At 36.9% G+C, this 19,908-nt stretch overlaps 1 protein-coding gene across 1 annotated transcript in view; it reads right to left on the reverse strand.

Annotated features, from left to right (window-relative positions):
• The window catches only part of MEI4 (meiotic double-stranded break formation protein 4), a 135,172-nt gene that overhangs the window by 88,079 nt on the left and 27,185 nt on the right, over nt 1-19,908 (reverse strand). The window lies entirely within an intron of this gene.

Here is a 19,908-nt window from a genome sequence, read left to right on the forward strand (position 1 = left end):
TGAAAAACCAACCTAGGGCAAGTCAATTTAATTTGATATTTACATTTTACAGTGCTCAGCATCCAGTCATTTGCTGTTAGTTACCAGACTGCAAATTTTAAGAGAACTTCATAATAACCTGTGTGATTGAACTGTTGTTCTGCCAGGTTTAATAAATACTACTGCACCTAAGAATGTACAGTATTTTGTCTGTATTATTCCCTTGGTATTTAATTAATTCACAAACAACGAAGCCTCAGGTTCATTGGTTTGAAATGCATTAAGGAGATACATTAATCTATTTTAAATAGCATTTGTCCACGAACAGAAAATCCCTCCTGGTTGCTAAGTCAGGTTATGTCAACATAATAGTTGCCAAAAACAGCATGTGTTGGCTGCTCAGATCAGTGTCTCCTCAGTAACAGCTTAAACTAGACAACGAACACCACAGTGAGAGATCAGTGCTCAGTTTAGCACCTGAAAGCTTCAGGATACACACTAGATCATCTAAAAAATGTCCTTTCCATTACTAAATGGTGTGTGTGTGTGTGTGTTTTACTTTTAAAAAATATACTGCCCTTCTAGCTCAGTGGTTCTCCATAATACTGACAATTGTGATTGTCTGTGAAACTTTTTTAAAAAGATTCCATTTCAGTGTTTCTGGCATGGGATTTAGGTACCAGTAGTTTTTCTTAAAACAGGCTAAGGACCATATTTTCTACCAGTTAGTAGAAATTATTTGAAGATAAATTCTACGTTGATGCTCTCTATGACTGTCCAACTTGATTTCTCTTAATTCAATTATTGAGATTATTTTGCTATAAAGAGAAAGTTTAGTACTGTTTTCTAAGGAACTCATTTCCTGGCATAAGACTGACACTAAATAAGTATTAGTAAACTTACATTTTTAAGTAACTGCATACAAATCTTGGTTTAAATGTAGCATGTATTAGTGTTTAGGTATTCTAGTTTTATTATTTGATTTTACTCTGAAGCACTAAAAAGATTAGACTGAGAACCTTTACTTCCTACCATTTTGTTCAATCTGATGTTCTTTCTCAAGCAAAAATGCTTATCATAAAATAACAAAACTATTCATAAAAATGGCTAAAAGAAATCTTTTACTTTGGATAATAACTGATGTCATGTTTCAGAGAAATATGCTTCCACAATAGAAGGTAAAACTCCAAGTGAAAGAGATTTTTCTAAGCCTATTCTGGTGTCAATCATTTACAAAGCCAAGAATGGAATACATATTATTGTTATATTTCCTACATTCACTGCCATCTGAAATTATTATATAGCCATGCAGAGAGATCAGTTTCATCATGTTTTTCATAGCTTTCTTAAGACTCATGGAAAAAATGAACATATCTGAAAGATAAAACAAGCTGTTTATCATGAAGAAATGTGCATTTTAAAATATTTTGCCATTTGCTCCTTATATATTCTTAGGTATATACCTATCACAGACTAAGCATATATTACAAATAAGGGCATATATGCTCACTTGTACCCAAATTCATACAACTGAATTCCTTCACTTAGAAAAGCCTACAGTCATTCTTTTGTGAATGTTAGGAAATAGGGAGAAGGAAAAGTCTCTATCCTAAAGTGATCACTGGAATGTGTAGGAAAGTTCAATTCTTCTACTTCCAAAACAAAACAAATGCACACCATGGTTTCCCTTGAAACTGCAGAGGGCTAAACACGGCTGCAATCAACAAAACAAGGAATTGGGGAGGGGTAGATTTACAAAGAAATATAATGATCTCTGCCAAATTTCAGGTAAATGCCCTAAGAGATATAAAGTCAATATAAATGGTAGCTTATAATAGCACTACATGTGCTATACTTACTCAGCCAAAGAGTACTATAAATTTGAAGTTGCTAGACCTTTGATTAAAAGTAGTAAGCAATTGTACATATGTTCAATAAGTTTTTTAATCAAGACTTGTATTTAATCTGTTATTTTACTTGCAATGCATGTTTGTGCAATGGCCATGCTTCCAAGCCACGTACAACAACCATTTTGTTTATAGATGATAATAAACATGCTAAAACTGTGAGATTACAGAAGTGAGCCAATCTTCCTACATTCCAGTCTCAGCTTCACACTCCCCTTGCCCCTTGAAGGCAGCTTGTGACTTCTTCCATCCTGATCTTTTCCTTTATCAAAGCAGAACAAAGTTCAATATCATTTGGCCCAAATCTCAATCACAGTGTTGTAAACTCTCCCACATACTTTCATTTTTGCATTTTGTGGAATAAGAATGTTCATTTCCTATGAAAATAATTTCAGACAAAAATGAGTAGACTAAAATTTATCAAATTGTGTATTTTAAGTATGTACAGTTTATTTTATAACAAAGCTGATTTAAACTCCTGAGTAGATAAATAAGACATTTTTCTGAGATGGAGATCTTTCTCCTTATGTATAAAGTCACAAGATGTCTTAACCTGACACTAAAGATACACCTACTTTCATTGTTTTAGGGTGCCTATGCCAAAAAGAATTTGGGCTCTCTCCTCTGTCATCTTTCCCTTAATCCTAACCCATAGTTTGACTTTTATTCCCCAAGGGAAATCTAAATGCCAGATTCTAGACTGCACGTATAACATTCCCCCCTCCCCTGCCTCCATTCTGTGTCTTCTCCAGTATCTTGCATCTCCTCAGGGCTGACCCATGATAGACAGGCAATCTATGCATGCAGATTGTTCTAACATCTTCCAGCAACCAGGACAGAGAGAAGGCGAATATTCTTCTCAGAGACTTGCCCAGTTAAGGTATGGGGAAGAAAGAGATGCTCTGAGCTTAAAGGATAGACACCACACCAGTAGACACATGAAACTGGGCTTCTGGGAGCTGGAGTTACAGAGTCCAGCTTTGGGAAGGCAGCTATGGCCTTTCTAAAGCAAGCAGCTTCTTGAGTAGGACTATGTGGGTTGGATCCAGGGTCTGCCTAGCTATACTCATGAAAAAGTTATTCCCCTCTTTATGTCTCATTTCTCCATCTGTAAAAAAAGATAATAAAAATACCTTTCCTGGGTTGTTATAAAGATTAAGTAAAACAATCAATGAAAAGCACTTAAGAATTCAATAAATGTAAGCCTTACTATGGGGAGTTATAATCAAAATTTGTCTTGTAATGCAGTACTTTTCAAACTTTAATGTGTACCTGAATTACCTGGGCACCTTGTAAAAATGCAGAATCAGGTTCTGCAGATCAGGGATGGGGGTTTGAGATTCTGTGTTTCTAAGAAGCTCCCACATGACGTCACATCATTGGTCCCTGGACTACAGTTTGAGTAGTAAGGTTTTAACATGTATAGCAGCAAACATTCCATTCAAATTCTGTAGGGAAGAGTAGCATATACTATTTGGAAAATCTAACTGCATTCATGTGAATGGATCATAGGCATTAGGAAAAAAAACAAAGTAAAGGGAAGGAAATGTCTGACTAGCTCTACAAAAGCAATTCTGAATTATCATGTGACACAATATTAATACATGTATTTTATTTTCAGATTAATTTTACCAGGATTTACCTTATTTGAAGAGTTAATTCTATATATAAATATTAATCTCCATATTGGGACACTTATTGGAGCATGTTTGGTGATTCTGGCATGATGACCTTGACATACACTTTTAACAGAAGGAATGCTAACTACTCATGCCTTAATCCAATTATTCAATTCAATTAAACTTTACTAGAATTAGAATTATTTGATTGAATTAGACTACAATATGCTAAGACCTGTGCTAGGCCCTTAACTTAGTTTTAAGCATGAGTGAATTGAAAGGCTGTGATATAGAGAAGAGCTAAACAGTAACCAAAACAGTAAACTGGTCAGTAGGTTAATACCTACATAACTTCAAAAGAGAAAACCTAAGAGGGTAAAAGAAAGTACCATATGCCCACATCTACCTGTGGCCAACCCGCCCAGCCAGTCTGCATTCATCCTTACAACAACCTGGTTTTTCTTAGGTTGGTCAGAAGGGGTGTCCATTTCTTGCAACCTCCCAGGAATGCCTATTCTTTTCTAGGCAATTGCTCTATTAGGTGACTACTGCCTAAAATTCTGACTCCCGGTGCTCCTAAATAATTTAAAATAACTATCATGTCAACTCAAAACAGTCACAGATGTTTCTTCATTGGGATAAATTAGAATTTGTTTGAAAGTGTTAGGAATCCCGTGTGAAAAATGAACAACTGTGGCTATCTTAATGTCACGTTCTTCTGTAGTCCGTTTTTAATGGTTTCTTAATTAAAGTACAGAACTAAGGTGTTAAAGGGTAGAATCCTAAGAGAACAAAAATAGCATTTTAGTAGAATTGAGAGATAAAAACCTTGAAAGGGGGCAACATATTGACAACATAAAGATAAGTATGGCAAAAATGTCATACTTACTAGTCATGGAAAAGCAATCAAAAGGTTCATTTCTCTTATGTAAGCTCATGCAAAATTATATACAAATATGATAAAGTATTTAAAAATATATAGCTTTGAATTATTATTTTGAATTGTCTATACTATGTTTCATCAGCACTAACTCCAAATAGCAAGCTGTTTATATGCAAGCAACAATATAACCCCAGCACATGAAGACCTGCCAGTGCCGCTCAGGGTTCAGTGCTAGGTCTTCCTTTCCTTCTGCCTGTGATGCTTTGCAGAAGCTCCATATGCTGTGGAGGACTAGATATACCTCCAGAAAAGTTCTCTCCTTTGAGATCCAGATTGATCAAGCCAACTGCTGTGCTTCACATCTCCATTTTACAGTCATCTTGCAATCATCATAAAACTCACCATGTCTGAGAGGGCTCTGGCCTCTCACCTTTTCCCCAGCCTATTAGTCCTCCAATCACCCTTCAATCTGTAAATGACACCTCTATTCACCTAGCTGTTAATGACCAGAAACCTAGGAATACTAGTGTTGGATGCCTACTTCTTGCTTACCCCCTATATTGAATCCATAGCTAAATCCTTAGGATTTTCCCTCAAACATACTTAATTTTTCTAGTTTTTTTAATTAAAAGATTTGAGCATATATTATTAGATAGTTTTATATAATTTATCCCGAAGATGGTTGTCCCTAACCCTTCCACCATTATTCCCATTTGAAACTCTTTAGTTGAGTCTTTTGGTGTTTACCTGCATTATTCTAAATAACATACCTTTTTTTCTTTTATCATTAACTTTTTAAAAATTAAATTTATTGGGCTGATATAGGTTAATAAGCTTATCTAGGTTTCCAGTGTGGGTTTCCATGATACATGGGCTGTATATTGTATTGTGTGCCCACCACCCAAAGTCAGATCATTTTCCGTCACCGTATGTTTGACCCCATTTATACTTTACTACCTCCCCACCCCCTTCCCTCTGGTAACCTGCTGTTGCATGTATGAATTTTGTTTTTCTTTGTTTATTTGCTGCTTTCAGCTTTATGTACCACAAGATGGACTAATGACCTAAATATAAAACCAGAAACAATAAATTACATAGAAGAAAAGATAGGTACTAATTCTATGGACCTTGGTCTTAGAGAAAATTTTATGAATTTGACCTCAAAAGCAAGGGAAGTAAAGACAAAAATAAACAAATGGGACTATATTGAACTAAAAAGCTTCTGCACAGCAAAAAAGAAGAAGAAGAAGAAGAAGAAGAAGAAGAAGAAGAAGAAGAAGAAGAAGAAGACGACCCAACCACAAAATTAAAAAGCTATAAAATAAATGGGAGAAGATACTTGCAAACAACACCTTAGATAAAAGGTTAATACCCAAAACATAGAAAGAACTCACATAACTCCACACCACACAAACAATCCAATTAAAAATTGGGCAGAGGATCTGAAGAAACATTTCTTCCAAGAAGAGAGAAAAATACTCAACACATATATGAAAAGATGCTCAACACCCATAGCCATTAGAGAAATGCAAATCAAAACTACAAGATACCACCACTTCACACTGTCAGAATGGCTATCATTAATAAATAAAGTAATAGCAAGTGTTGAAGAGCTTGTGGAGGAAAAGGAACTCTCACTCACTGCCAGTGGGAATGTAAACTGGCACAGCCACTATGGAAAAGAGTATGGAGGTTCTTCAAAAATTAAGAATCGAGTTACCATATGACCCAGCAACCACTCTTCTGGGTATCTACTGCCCAAATTTAAAAACATTTATGTGCAAAGATATATGCATTCCTATGCTTATTGCAGCATTATTTACAGTGGCCAAGACATGGAAACAACAGAATATGTTTCGATAGATGATTGAATAAAGAAGGTACAAATGGTACATTTGCTATGGAATACTACTCAGCCATGAGAAAAGATGGAATACTGCCACTTGTAGCAACATGGATGGACCTTGAGAATATCATGCTAAGCAAAATAACTCAAATATAAAAAGTTAAACTGATTTTCTTATATGGAAGCTTAGGATTTGACTTTCTTTGCACTGAACTACTCTTCTCTCCTCCTCCCACCCACACACACTGTCTATTCATAATTTTGTATACATCATTACCTGTTTACATTATTGTAATAACATAAGTGCTATGTACAGACAAGACATGTAGATTACCATGCAGTTTTCCTTCTCTGCACTTTTCCCTATAATTAATAGTATCTTGTTTTATTCACTGGCTTAGTATGCACTTAATAAAAAATTCACCCCAAACTCTTCATGTGTTGTCTTAATCTGTTCTCCAAAGTGTCTCCAAGGTGTCTACTGATACCTTTTTATCAATTTCATTTTCATAGAAGGTCTCTCCTGGAATCTTCTGACTTATTCCAATCCTTAATGGTTGCTTTCTAGGCCTAGTGTATAGTTGTCATTCTGAAATTGCCTTTCAGCATCATCATCTCTCATTTGTTGTTCCTTAGTTTCTGTATCTTATGTCTTTGTTCTTGGTTTAGTAACTCACTTTGTTGAAGAATATCATTCAGAAAAGTGTGCATTGGGAGATGTATTTTGAGACTTAGTGAGCCTGAAAATACCTTCATTTACCCTTATACTTGATTGGTTATTTGATCAGGTATCAAATTCTGAGTTAAAAATAAATTTCCTGGAGAGTATTTGAGGAGGCTTCACTGTCTCCAGTTTTTCCATTGTTTTATTTTTGAAAAATATGAAATATTTATATTCCTGATGTTTTGTTCGTGAACTTCACTTATTTTCCCTCTTCTCTGGAAGCATATAGTGTCTTTTCTTTATCCCAGTATTGATGGCCTTAGTATAGGTCTATTTCCATGCAAGTACAAGCACTTGGTAGGCTTTCTGTTTGTAAACACATGTTTTTCACTTTTAAGAAATTTCTTAAATTGTATCCTCAGTGATTTCCTGGTATTTGCTCTGTTCCCTCTTTCTGTAATTACAGTTATTGAAATGCTGGACTCCCAAAAGTGGCTATCTAGTTTAATTTCTTTTGCTCTCATATTTTGTTTTCCTTTTCCTCCATTTTCTAGAAAGTTTTCCTACCTAAATGCCTCCAAAAGTATGTTTTTTCACTATCATATTTTTAATTTTTTGAAACTTTTTTATTCCCTAAAAATTTTATTTTCAGGCACCATTTTCTTATGGTTGCGAAACATGCTGTTATCTTCCTGAGAATATGTATGTATGTGTATGTGTGTGTGTGTGTGTATAAAGATTTTATTTATTTACTTTTAGAGAGAGGGGAAGGGAAGAAAGGAGAAAGAGTGAGAGAAACAATCACATTTGACAGATACATCAATTGGTTGCCTCTCACACGCCCTCAACTGGGGACTTGACCTGCAACCCAGCAATGTGTCCTCACCAGGAATCAAACCAGCAACCTTTTGGTTCACAGGGCAGAATTCAATCCACTGAGCCATACCAGGGCATATGCGCGCGCGTGTGTGTGTGTATTTAAGTTACTCATTTCATGTTCTGTGGTCCCATCCAGTGGTTTTCAGTATCTAACTTTCACACTAGATACTTTCCTCAGGTATTTGCTAATCCTGTATTGTAAGAGCAAAGGCTGAAAGTTTAGTGAATGCTGTTGGTTTGTGGGTGTAGCTACTGTACCTGAAGCTTTTGTGATCTGGCTGCTTTGTTGCCTTTGGGAACCTTTCTTATCAGTACATTCATATTTTTCCTCTTGTGATAGTCAATTTCTCTGGGAAAGAATTCTTTTCTGCTAAGTAATAAAGGTCTTATTCCCAGTGTTCTGGAGCCAAATGGGGGGGAGAGAGTTGGGGAAGTATCAACAACTGCACACCTATGTTCACTTAATCCCAGTTTTTAAAATACACGTAGTACCTTCACCCTCAGCTCTAATTTGTCCAATAAAATACCTTTAAAAATTATTTCCCAAGAACAAATCTCCAGTCTTTTCCTGGTTGTGGGAGGGCATACCCTATGTGAGGTAATAGAGGAGATCGGGGTTCTAAGTATTTCCAAAGCACACTTCTGACCAATCCTCCTTATTTTACCTTTAAGCATCTGACCTCCATTCCCTCTTCCAGAACTAACTAGTAAAGTTAATTTTTCTTTTTTCTAAAGTGTAATTGACAATACCACATTAGTGTCGGTTGTACGACAGAAGGTCCTACTTTTATAGACATTACTAAATGATCACCACAATAAGTGATTACCATCTTTCACTGCACAAATTTGATATTCATCATATTGTCTGTATCCCCCTTGCTGTATATTACATCCACTTGATCTGTTTGTTTTACATCTGGAAGTTTGTACGTCTGGATTCCCTTCGCTGATTGCACCTGCTCCCCAACCTCCCCGTTCTCTGACGATCGATCATCACTCTGTTCTCTGTGCTTGTGAGTCTGATTTTGTTCTGTTTTGTTTGTTCAGCTTTCCATTTCATTTTGTTGTTTACTTCCACATACAAGTGAAAACAAATGGTATTTGTCTTTCTCTGTATGACTTAACTATACTTAGAACAGTATCTTCAAGAACCATCCATGTTGTTGAAAATGACAAGATTATTTTTTATATATGTGGAAGGATGAGATGATGTCTAGCTATCTGCTACACAGAGAACCTCCAGAAATGTCATTACAATGTCAATTAAGAGAGAACTGCTGCTAAAGAGTGTTCTAAATACAGACATTTGATCAAAAGTCAGAAGATAGTATTTAAGTATATGGGAGCACATAAAGTATACAACTTGTCATTTATTTCATTGTCTTGTATTTAACTAAATAGATGCTACATTTCGTTCCTAATATTTGCTTAGCATTATAGCAAGAAAAGTGGAGAAAACAGGGTATGATCCCTTTCTCAAGGAGAAGAGTAACAAAAAGAAACATCTATTAGACCCTTACATGATACCAAATACTGTGCTAAGCACTTCATTTGCATTTAGTCGATGACAATTCCCAGCAGCCCTATGAATCATATGATAATAGTCATATTTCTTATTTCCATTTCATATACGTGGAACTGATGTTAGCTAACTTAAGGTCAACTCTAATAAAAAAAAGTTTTGGGATTCTAACATAGGCTATTAATCTCTGTGATAAAAACATATGAAAGGCTAAGTAAATTTTTTTAAATCTGAGCCATTCTAGATAAGCTGAAGTAAAATAGCATATGGCAAATTGAAAACTGAATTATGTTGACAATAACAGCAGTAGAAGTTCAGAAGAGGAGCCTATTTCAGGATCAAATTGATAAGGAAGAATTTATTAGTGAAGTGAGATTTGAGCCATGTTTTGAAAAGTGAGTAGGATTTGGATAAAGAGATATTTATTTGGGCAGGATGTGCCAATCAGGCTGAATGATTTCCCAAATGTTATTTATTGCGTTAGCCAAAAAGTTCGTTTAGTTATTTCCACATGACGGCTCTAGTAGTGCTTTGTTATCTTTAACTTCATTCGAAACAATTTTCTTAGATTACATTGTGACAGCTGTCATATCAGCACGCATTTTAAAAAACTTATCTAAATTAGTGAATTTTTCTGCAGCCATTTGAATATTGAAGATGGAAGAAGATACACAACACTTCTGGTGTAAAATGTTTCCTTATTTCAATAATAACTGAAAACAACTGAAATGCAAAAAAAAGATTTGTGCATTCTATGGAGAAGGTGTTGTGACTGATCAAACGTGTCAAAAGTGGTTTGCGAAGTTTCTTGGTACTACTGACATTCTGGCCAAATAATTCTTTACTGTGGGCTGTCTTGAGCATTCGAAGATGTTTAGAAGCACCCTGGTCTCTAGAAGCAGCACTCCCACTAGAAGCCATTAGTGGGAGAGACAGCATACTCAAAATACCCAAATCAATAAAGTTTTTGGTGAAAATGAGAAATGTGTCTTATATTATGGAAAAAAACTAAACAGATTTTTTGGCCAACCCAGTAATTCTGAGGATCACACTTCCCTAAGTGAAAGAGCACCTGCCCCTACATATAAAAATGAACATGTAATTTTAAATTGTACACCTAAAGATCTTTGGCCCATAGAAGAAACTCAAGTATTACAAAACATACAAGAATCTTCATTACCTGGCCCTTGTTCATCATGCTAGATTCATTCCTTGCTAAGCTCCACTCCTTCCCAACCAAGTCCCCAAAGCTGCGGCAGTTGCAGGGCTCTCCATGCTTCCTCCTGCTTCACGGCCTCTGCTCAAGCAGTCTGTATACCCTCCCCCAAATCCTCCCACTAATCATCTGCCAGGTGGCCAGTTTAAATCTTATCCACCTTTCCAGGTTAGTTCAAAGTACCAGAAAGCCTCAAATAGGAAAAACAATGATCAACTGAGATATGAAGTCAAGACCAGAAGAAAACAGAGGCAAAACAACGATAACAGAAAATATAGGACTTCCGCCAAGATGGAGGCATAGGTGGAAACACTGTGCCTTCTCCCACAACCAAGTTTGAACACAACAAAGGTTTGGAGAACTAGGACACACCCAAAGACCAGAAAACGGAATTATACGGACGTCCGACAACTACGAACCGTTCAACAGGGACAGTAAGAGAGGCGGAGCCAGCAGTGGAGCAGGGTCGGGCAGGACAGATCCCCCGACCTAGGCGCGCAGGCAGCCCGGAACCAGTCGGGGTGTGGGGCAGACTGACCGTGGTCGCACATTTGCGCACAGTGAGATGGACCACGCAGGCCCCAGGGGGCGAACCCAGTGGTGGGGGGCTGACGGTGGTGGCACACTCGCGTGCAGTGGAACGAAATGCGTGGGCCTGGTGACGGTAGTGGCTGTGGTGCCGGTGGGGGCCACGGAGGCAGGCGGCAGAGGGAAGCCATTGTCCCTCTTTGACCCCGCCCCCACATACAACTTCACAACCCAGCAACTTAGTTGCCCTGCTCTAGTGAACACTTTAGGGCTCTGGTCCTGCTATGGAACAGGCACGAACAGCCCAAAAGATGGCGCAAGAAGAACTCAAAGTCCCAGAGCCAGTAACTAAGCGACCGAGAAATTGCCAGCCTCTCAGAAGCACAATTCAAGACACTGTTTATCAGGATGCTCACAGAATTGGTAGATTATAGTCACAAATTAGAGGAACATATGAAGGCTAAACTAATTGAAATGAAGGGAGATGTCCAGGAAACCAATAGTGATGGAAAGGAAACTGGGACTCAAATCAATGGAATGGACCAGAAGGAAGAACAAAACATCCCACCAGAAAGGAATGAAGAAATGAGAATTCAAAAAAATGAGGAGAGACTTAGGAACCTCCAGGACATCTTTAAATGTTCCAACATCCGGATTATAGGGGTACCAGAAGAGGGAAAGAAACAGCCACGAGTGGAAAACGTATTTGAACAAATAATAAAGGAGAATTTCCCCAGTCTGGCAAAGGAAATAGACTTCCAGGAAATCCAGGAAGCTCAGAGAGTCCCAAAGAAGTTGGACCCGAGAAGGAACACACCAAGGCACATCCTAATTACATTAGCCACTAAAATGAAGGAGAGAATCCCGGAAGCATCAAGGGATAAGGGGACAGTCACCTACAAAGGAGTACCCATCACACTGTCAGTGGATTTCTCAAAAGAGACCTACAGGCAAGAAGGGGCTGGAAAGAAGTATTCCAAGTCATGAAATCCAAAGACCTACAGCCAAGATTGCTTTATCCAGCAAAACTTTCATTTAGAATGGAAGGGCAGACAAAGTGCTTCTCAGATAAGGTCAAGTTCAAGGAGTTCATCATCACCAAGCCCTTATTATATGAAATGTTAAAGGGACTTATATAAGAAAAAGAAGATGAAAAATGTTAACAGTGAAAGGACAGCAAACACACAGTTATTAACAACCACACCTAAAACAAAAGCAAACCAAGAAGACAGCTAGATCAGGAGTGGAACCATAGAAATGAAGAACACATGGAGGGTTAGAAACAGGGGGGTGGGAGGAGGAGAAGGGGGGAGAAGGCACAGAAAATAGCATAGATGGTAGGCAGAAAATGGATAGGGGGGAGGGCGAGAATAGTGGGGAAAATATAGAATCTAAAGAACTTGAGACACATGGTTATAAACTAAGGGGAGAAGAATGGTGGGGGAGGGAGTGTGCGGGTGGAGGGGAATGAAGGGGGGAATAGAACAACTGTAATGGTATAATCAATAAAATATATTTAAAAAAAAGAAAATATAAATATTTAATATGTTACTATACAGGGTATGGCAGAAGAAACGCCCCTATTTATTACAAAATCATAAGCATGTGATTTCTGTAACATAACAATAACACACTCAAACACAACACATGACATTGTAGGTGAAATGTTAGAAATAAAACTACAAATTATTAAACCCATATTATTATCCTACAAACCACACTCAAGCAGGCATTTCTTCTGCCAGACCCTGTATATGAAACAAGAACAGGAAGTTACATAAAGGAACAATCAGGAGACCAAGAACTCAAAAACTAAAAATATTTCAGCAGAAATAAAAACCTCAATAGAATGGCCAGAAGAAGATATTAAGGAAATCTGACAAGGAAAACAAGAATAAACAGTACAATAAAAAAGATAGGCAATTTAGAAGATGTGGTCTAGAACAAAGGAACTGAGAAGAAAGAAGGCAGAAATACACGAGAAAAACTAGTTAAAAACTTTTCAAAATTGAAGGATGAAATCCCAGATTCAAAGACTCACTATGACTCACTATGACTCACTATGACTTTAAAAGCCCCGCATTGAGTTGCACCTTCCTCTAGTTACATAGCAACAGGAACAACAGAGATCCTACATGCTCTGTGGGTGCATGAGGGTAGACCAGATTCAAGAAACTTATATCAGTATTACATTGGAATTCTCATTAGCAACAATGAAATCCAGAAGTTAGTAGAACAGCATCTTAAATAATATGGAAAAATTATTTCCCAACTGGAAATCTATTTTAATTCATAAATAAAATTTAAAGTTGGAATAAAATATTTAAAGCAAACATTTTAAAATTTCACATCCAAGGAATCCATTTTAAGTGAGATTATAAAAAATGTTCATCACCTCAGTCAAGTTGTAAACCAAGAAAAGAAAGACATAAGATCCAGGGACTATCAGATGGAGCATGAGAAAGCAGGGTGGTGATTAAAGGAGGTCCCTGGAGTGAAGCTGATTGGCAGACATAGGGAGAGTGATATCTAGATTGGAACAGGAGGATTGAGGGTTCCAGAAGGTGTGCCTTAAAAAAAAAAAAAGAGGTGGAACTGATAAGTGAATTAATCATTTGGCCATACAAAGAGGATGCTTGCAACTGTGCCAAAGAATCTGAAAGAAGAATTAATTAAAAGTACATCGGAAAATAAGCAAATGAAAAAATATTAATTTTAAGCAATTAAATCTTTAGAAAAAGGAAATGAAATTATGTATGACATGTCTCAGTGCTAAAAGTTTCATATTTATAATAATATAAATATGTGATCTTGATTTAACCAAAACATTATGGTAAAAACTGGAGAGTAAGTGGAGGAGGACAGCTATATACAACCTGAATTTTATCTTTCATAATACACAGTGAATAGACTGAAAAAAAAAACAAGCTGAAAAATAGCAGTAGAAACTTTTTATTTAAAAAACACATGTGTAAATGGCAGCAGAACAGAAATAAAGATCTAGTCATGATGATCTGTAAGGGGTGGTACCAAGGAGCTGGGTGGTATGAAGCAGGGCTAAGTCTTTGTTATTGTAAGTATGAAATATTAGTTGACTTTTAAAAGTATATTCAGTGGTTTCCACTCACAGGAGGTGGACTGACTTATCTCTGTTCTTCTCACTTAAGTACAACTTAAAACTCGGCACTGTATCTAAACAAACCTAAGAAAACTGACAGGCAGGCTGGCTATGGGCCTTAAGACCAAAAGAAGGACAAAAAAGTGAGTTTCCTATTTTCTTTTGCCTCATATTTGGAACTAAAAAAACCCATCAACTCAAAATGACAGTAGACATCAAAAAAACACAACAATTATGAAAGCCCACTCTCTACACAAAGGACATTAAAAAAGCAGCCTAGTAACATGTAAAGTTTTTAAAGAATTCCCTCCTTAATATAGTCAGACACCACAGAAAAAAAAAAACAAAAAAACTGTGGCCTACTCCACCCACACAAGCAAAGGCCAGGTGGGGAGCCTATAGGATCCACTCCACCCTCACCAGGTTACAAGGGGATGCCCCAAAGCCACCACTAGGGACTGTGTTGAGCACTGAGTATACAAAGGGAGTAAGGCATGGTATGTGGCCACAAAAACTATAGATTTTAACAGGGAAAAAACAAAACAAGTCAAGTCAGTAGCTATTGTACAGCGTGGTATGTACTATGATTAATTTATGTGAGGGATATTTAATTATGAAGAAGAAAGGAAGACAGAAGCAGCATAGGAAAAAGGTTTCTTTGAGGAGCTAATCCTAGAGCTTAATTTGTAAGGATGGGTGAGGTAGCCAGATGGAAGAAGTGTATTCTAGGCCGAGTGCTGACAGGTACTAAGGCAGAGGGGAGGAACAGAATAAAAAGAACTTGAAAAACTAGAAATGCATCTGTCTGACTGGAACAAAGTACGCTTTGGATGGAATGGAGAAAGATAATGCCCAAAAGACTAGATTGGGGTCAAGTAGAAAAGAGCCTTGCTGACTATGGTGAGGAATGTGTACTTTCTTATAAATCCCTGAGGAGCCATTGAAGGATGGATTTTAAAGATCACTGTGATGATGGTGAAATAGGTGGATTGGAGGAGGATCAGATGAGTCAAGAACCTGACAGTAGGCAACTGCAGGAATCCAGACAGGAAGAGACAGCATTTAGACCGAAACTGCAGGGGACAGGGGAGTTACATAAACAATGTCTGCATATATTCCATAATCTAGGTTGGTTTTACAAATCTGAGATTGTGAGGAGAGAAAATGAAGAGTGAAAGCAGAGCTATACTCAACTTAATGCTGGTGCTGGTGTTTACAGTGCTGCTAACCAGCTTTGTGGCCTTGGGCAAATTCCTGATTTTGTCACTTTTCTCATCTACTAAATGGAAATAAGAATGGCAATCGTGCCCATCTCACAGAGTTATTGTATAAATATATAAGATAGTGGATGTGAAGACACTATAAAATGATAAACTTAGTGCACTATTTCCTACTGCTGCTATACCACACTACCACAGACTTAGTGGATTCAAACACTAAAAATCTATTGTTACAATTGTAGAGGTCCGAAGTCTGCAGTGGGTCTCACTAGGCCAGAATGGAAGTGCTGGCAGGCCTGTATTCCTTGTGAAAGCTCTAGAGAAGAATCCATTCCCTTGCCTTTTCCAACCTGCATTTCTGGCTTATAGCCCATTCCTCCATCTTGAAAACCAGCAGTACAGCATCTTCAAATGTCTCTCTCATTTCGCCACTAACGCTCCTGCTTCCCTGTTTACTTACAAGGACTCTGTGTGAGTACTGAGCCCCTGTAGGTAATTCAGGATAATCTCCTTATCCCAAGGTGAGCTAGTTAACAACCTTAACTTCCCACCCTACCCCCCATTCATGTAACATAATATATTCATAAATTCCAGGGATTAGGATGTGGACATCATTATAAAGACCCTTATTCTCTTTATCCCACATACAAAAGATTCTAATTTAATGTCTACTTGGCAGTCAATTATTTTTCTTAAATTTCACAATATGGCCAAGAATTATTTTACAGTTTAACAGTAAGATATCTGAAGATAATATTTTCTGAGTAACTCACTAATATGCCTGTAAGATTTAGCAATATATGCTAGACACTTAAAAGTTCAATGTTAACTACAGATTTTTTTCTAATTTAATATAATCATTCCCATTTCTTTAAAACAAGTGAAAAAATTTAAGCAAAAGATACCAATGCAAAATCTAAATAGAATCATAAACATTCTGGTATTAAACTTCTATGATAAGATCCTGGCCTGTAAAGAAATAGGTGACAGGCCCTGACCCTGGCTCACTTGGTTGGAACGTCATCCAGTAAACTGAAAAAACTTCAGGTTTGATTTCCAAACAGGGCACATGCCTGGGTTGTGGGTTCAGTACCTGGCTGGGTGTGTGCCAGAGGCAACTGATTAATGCTTCTCTTTCACGCTGATGTTTCTCTCCCTTTCTTTCTCCCCTGCTTCCTCTTTAAAAGCAATGAACAAATGTTCTCAGGTGAGGATTAAAAATAAAATAAAAATAAATAGGTGGTAGTACAATGCTAGGGGTAGCTTATGCCTTTTCTAGTCACGGAAATCAACATGTTTGGGGGTGTTGAATTATAGGAAAGGCCAAGCAGTCAATCAAATAGATACCTCAAAGGTAAACATTTCTGGCCCAAGGCAAGTACATGCAGGTGTACTTGGGCAGGTGAGGCAGGTGCTACACTGAGCCTGCCAGCAGATGACAGCTCAAACAAGTCCAGACTGCTCCCCAGGTGCCCTACAGTAGGCCTAGTGTAGGCCTTTGTAAGCTATCTTGTTTCAAGATATCTTCTATATCTGTCTAATATGTCTTGTACATTATACCTTCTAGTCCATCTAATGGTTATCCTCAAAGTATAATACAGATGTCCTCCCCTTTCCACAGGGAATTTGTTTGTCCAAGTTCCCCAGTGAATGCCTGAAACCATGAATGGTACTGAACTCTCCATAAACTATGTTTCTTCCTATACATACATAATAAAATTTAATTTATAAATTAAGCACAGTAAAAGGCTAACAACAATAATAAAACAGAACAGTTATAACAATATGCTGTAATAAACATTAGGCTGGTATGGTTTCCTTCTCTCTCTCACTGTAAAAACGTGAGTTAATACAGTGAGAAAACCACGTTAGTAAACGTGGTTTCCTTCTCTCTCTCACTGTACTATACTCACCCTTCTTTCTGTGATGATGTGAGATGATGCAATGCCTACATGATGAGATGAAATGAGGACAATGACATAGGCGTACTGATGGTGTGTTAGGCTACTATAAGAATTACTTGAACACAAACACCGCAATCCCAGGATAGTGGATCTGGTAACCCAGATGGCTACTCAGTGACTAGTAGGCAGGTAGCGTACTGGACAAAGGAATGATTCAAGTCCTGGATGGAGTGAGAGTTCATCACACTACTCAGAACAGTGTCCCATTTAAAATGTATGATCTGTTTATTTCTCAAACTTTCTCCTTAATATTTTTAGACAATGGTTGACTGCAGGTAACTGATACCATGGAAAGCAAAAATGTGAATAAGGGGGAACTTCTATACAGACATACACATTTAAGATAACAATTCCTAAAAAATTTGTTATTAAATAAAGTTTCCAAAATAACACAAAATTAATGAGTTATACAAATCTGAAAATTAAAAAATCATATTTTCCTCTAAACTTACTAATAATTACAACAAAGTTAATATCAGGGAATTACTTAAAACAATTTCCAGGGTATCTATTTCAATCTTCCTATCTCTTGAATCCTTACAGCCTATACATAATTGATATTCACAATGATGACCTCAAAATTTTGAAAGATACCAAGTTCTCATTGTTCATTAAAAAAATACTAAGTGAGGTCAGAATAATTTTATAACTAAATATATTGAGAACTTGTGGTTGAAAATTTATTTGTTTAAAGCCTGGTTATTTGTGAAAGCTGTCAATATTAAAGTATTCACTCACACCTTTTCTTACCATATTGCACAAATATAAGTTCAATTTAATGAAATCAACAGAAGGGCTCAAGTTTTTAAGTGGTATAATTTAATTAAACACTTCTAATCTATGGAAACAGGTTTTCCCAAAGAAGCACGCTCTTTCTAAACTATGTTATTTTGTTTTAATCAATCAGGACTAGAATCAATAAAAATGCAATAGGAGGTATCCTGTATTTTATGTCAGAATATGTTATTTCTTGAAACTTGGCTTATTACACAAGGAAAGGCAAAAACAGAAAAGCATTTATAAAGAGCAATAATTACTCAATTTTTTCTAATAAAGAAGCTTTATGAACATATCTGGGAGATGACGGTGATGGTCATAATGATGGCGATGGTGACAACAATGACAGAAGTTTGCATGACTTAATCTAAGATGCTTTAGCTGGAGAGGCACAAAAATCCAGAAAGAATGTCATTAAAACCTATTTATGAGTCCCCATCCTAACTGGAAGTCTAGTGCACTATTTTATAATTCTCTCTCTAAATGTAAAAATCACCTCTCCAAGAAAACAGCAAAGCCATTCACTTACTTATTCTCCCACTGCTGACCAACTATTCAACAACAGCTTGCATCATGACAAAAGTTATTGACCTACACTTCAGACCCCTCTGTACCATCAGATGCTTCTTCTATATACCCCTTTACTTCCATACAATTCCCAAGGCTACTCTTTTGTAGTCCAATCCTTAAGTAAAAGACTAGGCTGAAAACACAGCTTCATCATCTGACAACTGATAAGCAAAATAAATGCGAGCATCTGAAAGGTTCCAAGTCACACAAAACCTGTTTAAAATAGTTTTAAAAGAAGAAAGCAAAAAGAAATTAAGGAATGTCGAATACCTGATATATTTATCGATGGTTAAGAAACAGATGACATATATCAAACAGTACTATGGAAATCTAATTGACCATATCAGGTAGAAAAAAATTGTTTCCCAGACAGATTATTCAATGTCTTTCACAAATGCCAAAAGGTTTAATCATAAAGTTTTCTATAATACTGATCAAATCATACCTTAAGAGAGAAAAGAAGAACAGATTTATGTGCAACAAATTAGGTTATTAGTTAAAATTTTGTCAGGGGTTTGAAAATTCAAGTAAAGCTGACACTGTACAAAAAACCCTGAGCATTAGGTAATGGCACTGAGGACAAACACTGGACAATGATATGTCAAAAGAAACAAAGGCCAACAACACTTTTCCTATAGTGAAATACACTTAGTAAGTTAGACAGACCTTTCAATTTCCTCTGTGATATTTTTAGTAGTCAATTCAAAAGGAATAAAATGGCCCCAGCCAGTCTAGCTCAGTTAGTTAGATCCATAACCAAAGGGTTTTGTGTTTGATCCATGGTCAAGACATATACGGGAGGCAGCCAATTGATGCTTCTCTCTCACATCAATGTTTCTCTGTCTGTGTCTCTCCCTGACTCCCTCCCTCTCTCTCTAAATGCAATGGAAACATGTACTCTTTGGGTCAGGATTAAAAAATTATTTTAAAAGAATTAAAATGTAAAGGTATTTGGAGTTTCCCAAACAAAAGAGCAGCTAGTGAGGAAAACAGAAAGTAATACAAAAAAGACTCCATTACTTCTCAAGAGCTAAAGAACAAAAACGACCTCAGGCCACCTGCATGTCACTTGTGAAAAAAAGAATCCCTGAGTCAACCTTTCTAAGCAATGTTAAATAAATAAGAAAAAACTATAATAAAGCCATATATGATGTGTTCCTTAGCCAATTTATTCAATTAACCCACATCTGCAAAGGGCCCATAGGGTATCATGCCA

The sequence above is a fragment of the Sturnira hondurensis genome, unplaced genomic scaffold, assembly GCF_014824575.4.
Source record: "Sturnira hondurensis isolate 20B ecotype Veracruz unplaced genomic scaffold, ASM1482457v3 Scaffold0025370, whole genome shotgun sequence".
In the NCBI taxonomy this organism is placed as follows: Eukaryota; Metazoa; Chordata; class Mammalia; order Chiroptera; family Phyllostomidae; genus Sturnira; species Sturnira hondurensis.